Here is a 7,360-nt window from a genome sequence, read left to right as displayed (position 1 = left end):
CTCTTTGGTTCTTTCGATAAAGTCACGTAGGTAGAAAATAAAATAAGCAAGGGAAAGCATGGTCCCACCTTATGATGGACACTTGTGTTGTGCCCGAAACGTCGTGATTTTTTTTATACCTATGTGACTTTACCGAAAGAACCAAAGAGTATGAATAGTAAAGCAACACAAGTTGTATAAATGATATGCAGTGCGATTTATGTATGTTCATCTTGAAGAATCATACTGTGGCACAAATACTAAAACAAGCAGGCAAATATTCTTGGTTCTTTCGGTAAAGTCACGTAGAATGGAAACAATAAAACACCTGATGATGATTGCTTGTGTTGCAGTCGAAACGTCGTGAGAATTTTATTGTTTTATATTTTTATTATTTTATTGTTTCCCTTCTACGTGGTGACTTTACCGAAAGAACCAAAAATATGAATCCCTGCAGTCACGAAAACTTTAAATCAAAAAATCAATACCAGGGTTTTGTAGAAACGTTTGCTTGGTCTTAATGAACAAAAGGCAACCCATATACAGTATTGTCAATGAAAGTAGGCAATGCTTCCTGGTATCTCTTATGATAGCCAGATGGCTTGCAAATAACCACTGTCTTGGAGAAGTCATTGTCACGTGAACCTACTCAACCGAGAAGATGGATTCTGGCTTAGCAATCATTGGAAGGATTTGATAAACCATTTCGGGTCTTAATTGATTGATCACGCTTAAGGTGGCTTTCAGACCGCATCCATTGCTTTTCGTCTCCCCCCTCCTCTTTTCCGAACATAGATGGACTCTGATTTAAAGCTTTCATGACTGCAGTAATTCATATTCTTAGTTTTTTCGGTAAAGTCACGTTGAAGAAAAACAACAAAATAACAAAATATATAAAACAATAAAAAATTCTCACGACGTTTCGACCATAACTCAAACGGTCATCATCAGGTGTGTCGGTTTGCATAAATTTATTTTTAAAACGGTACATTTATTTATTTATATATAAAAAAAACGTTGGCGTCACGCGCAGCGATTGGCAGTTTGCCCAGGACTAGTCCATCTATTTTTTTGAAAAGAGGAGGGGGGAGACGAAATTTTTTATAATTTATGCTGTCTGAAAGCCACTGTAAGCGTGAACAATCAATCAAGAACTGAAATGATTTATCAAATCTTTCCAATGATTGCTAAGATAGAATCCATCTTCTCGGTTGAAATTGTCTCTGTGCTTGTATATGTGGATAGCCTCATGAACGAATTTCTCATGGAAGCCAGATGGCTTACAAAGAACCTCCGTCTTGGAAAAGTCAATGGCATGTGAGCCTACTGAATTAGAACAATGATCTGCTACGGCCGAGGTGTTGGTCCTACCGTGTTTAAGGTCTGCTTTATGTTCACGAATGCGGTCCGAGACATGGCGTTTGGTTTCTCCAATGTAACTACTACCACAGAGGCAACTTAGTTTGTAGACACCAGGGTATTGTATGTCCGGAATCACATCTTTTACAGACGGAACCAGATCACGGATTTTATGTAATGTGTTGAAACGGACCTGGATCTTAGCAGATCATTGTTCTAATTCAGTAGGCTCACATGCCATTGACTTTTCCAAGACGGAGGTTCTTTGTAAGCCATCTGGCTTCCATGAGAGATTCGTTCATGAGGCTATCCACATATACAAGCACAGAGACAATTTCAACCGAGAAGATGGATTCTATCTTAGCAATCATTGGAAAGATTTGATAAATCATTTCAGTTCTTGATTGATTGTTCACGCTTACAGTGGCTTTCAGACAGCATACATTATAAAAAAATTCGTCTCCCCCCTCCTCTTTTCAAAAAAATAGATGGACTAGTCCTGGGCAAACTGCCAATCGCTGCGCGTGACGCCAACGTTTTTTTTTTATATAAATAAATAAATGTACCGTTTTAAAAATACATTTATGCAAACCGACACACCTGATGATGACCGTTTGAGTTATGGTCGAAACGTCGTGAGAATTTTTTATTGTTTTATATATTTTGTTGTTTTGTTGTTTCTCTTCAACGTGACTTTACCGAAAAAACTAAGAATATAGATGGACTCGTCCATCTGAACAAACTGTCAAATCGCTATCCGTAGTGCTAACGTTAAAAAACCGCCACTTTTTTCAAAATTTCTTGTTGTGGTTTTCACACCTGATGATGATGATTGCTTGTGTTGCAGTCGAAACGTCGTGCGAATTTTATTGTTTTATATTTTTATTATTTTATTGTTTCCCTTCTACGTGACTTTACCGAAAGAACCAAGAATATGAATCCCTGCAGTCACGAAAGCTTTAAATAAAAAATCAATACCAGGGTTTTGTAGAAAAGTTTGCTTGGTCTTAATGAACAAAAGGCAACCCATATACAGTATTGTCAATGAAAGTAGGCAATGCTTCCTGGTATGCGAAAATAGATAACGTACAACACGTATACCACCAACACAAGAATAATAATGCATCGATTTATCAGATTATTCAGTTCACAACACAGTGGTGTATAATCAATCGAGTGTGTAATTGATTGACTTATTGTTTCCCTTCTATCGTGGTGACTTTACCGAAAGAACCAAGAATATGAATCCCTGCAGTCACGATAGCTTTAAATCAAAAGCAAGCGCATGCTCACGTCACTGCTGGCGGATGGGTCTCCACGAGAGGGAGCTCTAGAGAGTTCCTCGAGAACATAGCTTGGCCTACTCTTTCGTGCTGGTCTTATGTCTTGCTCTACGTAGAAGTATCCCACACTTTACCGCCACAACACGCGATCTGCTGAACGACTGGGGTGAGGCCATTTATACCGTTGGATGGACAAAGTTGGCGTGGCGGGATTGTTAAAGAAGCTTGCACCACTGCTCAATTGCCACGCCAAGAGATTGAAATGAACGGGCGACCTCTGGATTGCAAGTCCATCGTGCTAACCATGACTAAACTATATATTTTTTTTAAAAACAATTTTACCAGCTAAAGCCCACTGAGCTGTACAGCTATATTTCAGAAGCGACCTGGCCACAAATGATAGCACAATGAAGCGGCATTTCACGTGTAAGTTTATAGCAGCCAAATACTCTAAACGCGTGTTTCTAAATGTGGAGGGAACAACCAATGGGCCAGGTGAAAAATCCACGCGACAACGGGGGGAGAGAGAGAGAACACGCAAACTCCAAATATACAGCATACATGCACACAAAGCAACATTGTAAAAAAAAAATATGCCCCATTCAATTCTCATTTGCGCAGTAATTAAAGTTGTAAATTAACCTCCGTTATGCAGGTTTGACTGCATTGCAGGAATATACATGAGAAGACTGTTAATGGTAACTCTAATAGCAAGTTATGTAATTAATCCAACCAATATGATAAGAGTTTGTAAGTGAACATCTGTACGAGTAAAGGGTAAAAATGCGCGGCAGGATAAACCGCCTTTATATTTTCAGTGTTAGTGGTGTGTTTTAAAATATGCATGCGCTTACAGTGAAACAACATTACACGGAGTGCAGACATAACATTTGAGCACTGAGTACGAAGACTTAAATTAAATCCAATGGACATTCATAATTTATTACACTTGCTTCACTGCAATATAATACAAATCCCTTATCATTAATTTATCTGATATACGATTGTACTCTACTGTACCTTTGCAATACGACATTTTATTTAAAAAATTCAAGATCGGTAAAGCGTTACATTTAGCTGACAATCGCAGAAAGCTATGGAAGTTGGAAAAACAATTCTGGAATGTCAGTTAGACCGAGAGCCTCTGTCCAAAACACATGGAATGTGCCCAATCTTGTCAGATTTTGGAAGCTAAGCAGTATGAGCCTGGATTATAAGTGCTTGGATGCGTGACCGCCAACATGCCAGGTTGTCATGGGCAGCTGCAGGGATGTGCTACATTGCAATAGAGGATAGTGCACATTAAAATATATATCGTTTAACTGTGCTTCTTTGCTCCCACGTCTATGCTTGATGCATGGTCAGCTAACCCCCCCCACGAGTTGTGCGATGTGGTGAAGCCTTCATCCAGCAGTGGATTGACAAACAGGCAATGCACTGTCCTGTATATGCTCAAACACACATCACGTTCTGCGAAAATGTGATGTGGAGCAAAGACAAACATCGCGCGCGCATCTCGTGAAGCTCAAAAGCTGAGCGGGAAAGCAATTGAGGATGATTATTTAGTTTGTGCAAATTATACTGAAGTAATGCCCGATATATCCCAGTACCACCTACACACGTAATCTCCCATGCACGAAGAACAAACAGCAGCAAGCCATTTCTTAGCATCACCGTGTTAATTGTGATGTCACAACATTGTTGTTGTTGTTTTTACATCATAATCAGGGCTGTTTCTTATCCTCATTGTGAATGTGCACTGCAGGTACATACCAAGCATGCCACGGTTTCAAAAAATAAAGAATTTCTGTTCGTAAAAATTGCGGTGGGGAAGGTGTCAAGGCTGCTATAATGAGTGGACATGCACGTGACTGTTTTAATTTACCAGGTAAATAAGAAAATAAAAACTTAAACGAAAATCAATCAACACAATTCATGTGAAATTAATCAGTTACATTGTGCTCGTGTTCTAAATAATAAGATAACTCTTTAGCCAATGTCGTATCACCCACGTGACTCCTATAATCCAAAGGAACCGACCGGGTCTACGCAAAAACTCTTTGTCAGCTGCTCTATTCTTCCAATTATCCTCGATTACACTATGTAACACGATGTTTGTTCCCGGGTAGTAAGTGTTATTTTCTAATTGCTTATGCCTCAAGAGTATAGAAAATTGCTACCATTCCTCACAAACCTTGCTTTTGTAACCAGGACTTTATGTGAAGGAATGACATAAATGCACACCACGTTTTCTCATTGAAAATAGGTACATTTCAAAATATCAATGTCCTGGTCACAAAAGCAAAGTTTGTGGGGAATAATAGCCATTTTCTGTACTTGTGATGCATAAGCAATTCGGAAATAACACTTACTACCCAGGAACAAAAAATAAATAAATTTGTTACACAGTGGTATTAATGGAGTGGATTATTAACTTTGCTTTTATGTCCTGGTCTCAAAAGCAAAGTTTGTGGGGAATAATAGCCATTTTGTGCACTTTTGAGGCATAAGCATTTCGAAAATAACACTTACTACCTAAAACAAATATTTTTTGTTACACAGTAATTATCTGCATGACATTTTGTCAGTGGATAAGCAAACCCACAGGGTAAAAACAGTTATCCTCTAGTTAGTTGTGGGAAGAGTTTACATGAGCAAAGGCACGTTAATACAAGGGCATAAAGTTGGCGTGCGTGCAAAAATTCCCCAACTTACAAATGATTTAATGACGATGGTGGTGGAGCTTTTTCAGTCTTTGATTTGCAGCAGATTTCATGGCAACACAGACATTATTGGCCGTAACAGAGCCCGTGGATAGAATCTTTATGGCTGTACCATCTAAGAATCGTCAATTAACGTGGTGAAAACACACCAAACATTTGTTCCAAAGTTTTAAATTAGAATATAAACGAGCAACTCGCAGGTCTTTTGGATGTAACCGTCCGTCTGTAATGTACATCCAAAGACAAATATCTCCCATATAGCATTAACAGATTTTTTTTAACAGACAAGGGGCAAGTGCTGTGAGCGAGCACCTTTGAAGACGGATATGGCACACGAGGGGGTGGTTGGCCAGCACCACGCCCGACCGTCTTTGTCTACCTAGTAGCGATGTTTACACACTGCACCAGGAACTCATTTGAGGCTGAGTCAACCTAGGACAGACCCAGGGGCCGGTTCAGATAATCATCGCTCTGGTGTTGGTGTTCGTGAGTAGGGAATCGAACTCGCGGCGCGCTCACCTTTGCACTACCGCTCACAAGACGCCGAGTCACGCAGACGGGCGAGGCATGTTCATCAGATCTGACATTTATTATTTAGAAAGATTAGTAACTGTGAACAACATATAGGCACAGCACAAAGGAGGAGGGTAGGGGTAGCGCACCCCCCCCCGTTAGAAGTCCGTTAACTCGGACGTCTCTCACGTGACTGACGGAATAAACGGTGGGCAGAGAGTTCAGATCTAATCCCTCCACTCACATTCAATCGCCTATAGAAGGGAGACCATCGATCGGTTCTTTCAAAGACGGTCGGAGAAGCAAGCCAATGAGAAAGGGCCGAGAGGTTGAAAAGGAGAGGTGGGACGTTGTTGCGAGGCTCGAGGCATAGGAAAAATAATGTTTGTTTGTCGGCTGCACGTCCAACGCTGTCTGCATGGCACCTGCTCAGAATGTCGAAATGAACATTACGACATTACGTTCAACGGGATCTGCATCCAATGATTTTAGTACATCTTGTATGGGGGGCATTACACTTCCATCTCTCCCAGCAAAACGTTGTATCTTATAAAGAGTCCTGCCTTCTCCACATTTATCTTGCCTTCTTCTGTACACCATATCAAAATTAATCTCTATCTTTCGCTTCGCCTGCTTCTCTATTCCCATTTCCCCTCTTCTATCTCCCCCTTGATATTCCTCTCCTCCCTCCGCTGTACCCACACCCACTTCCCCTGCCCCCGATCTTTCCCTCTTTCTCTCACCCTCACTCTCCTTATTTCCACCTATCCCTTTCCCATCCCAATATCTCTCTTCTCTCCCTCCCACTGCTTGTCATGTCCCCTTGCTTTCCTCTTTCCGTTTTGCTCTTTCTTCCCATTTTACACCCTTTCACTCTCTCCCCACCCCTCACCTCTCTGCCTCATCCTCCCTCTATCTCCCCCCATCATCACACGGATATGCGCAGTGACGCCACTTACCGTGCACACGCACTTGGTCGCGCGCCGGGAATACAGCCAGCAAAACTTTCTATATAATAGAGGTCTTCCCTCGCTTCATGCGCATTCGGTTTGTTCGATTTGGGGTATATGGGGCTAACCTATTTCAACCCAAAGTTCCATATGTGTGGTTCGAATTCACTCGTGGCTATGCGGTCGGGCGTGGGACATTGCGTGTGTATTCTAGATTTAAAGCTTTCGTGACTGCAAGGATCCATACTCTTTGGTTCTATTCGGTAAAGTCACGTAGGTAAAAAATAAAAAAATAAAAATCACGACGTTTCGGCCACAACACAAGCGGCCTTCATCAGGTGAAGGGATCAGGCTGTCTCGAGGACAGCGCTGGAGTGAAACACAGCCACGCTCAGACAGCGACCTTTAAGCTGTGTGCGAGGAAACAAGGTGTCCTGACAAAGGAATTAGCATAAAAAATAGCATTTGATTAGCCGACTTAGCATAGAGGTGGTGTACATGCGGGTGAACATGCCGTTTGGCGCAGGTGGGGGAGGGGGAGTTTACCTATTGA

The sequence above is a fragment of the Petromyzon marinus genome, chromosome 13 (assembly GCF_048934315.1).
Source record: "Petromyzon marinus isolate PM22_M1 ecotype Great Lakes invasive population chromosome 13, UKy_Petmar_22M1.pri1.0, whole genome shotgun sequence".
NCBI lineage: Eukaryota > Metazoa > Chordata > Hyperoartia > Petromyzontiformes > Petromyzontidae > Petromyzon > Petromyzon marinus.
Note: the sequence above shows the minus strand (reverse complement) of the source record.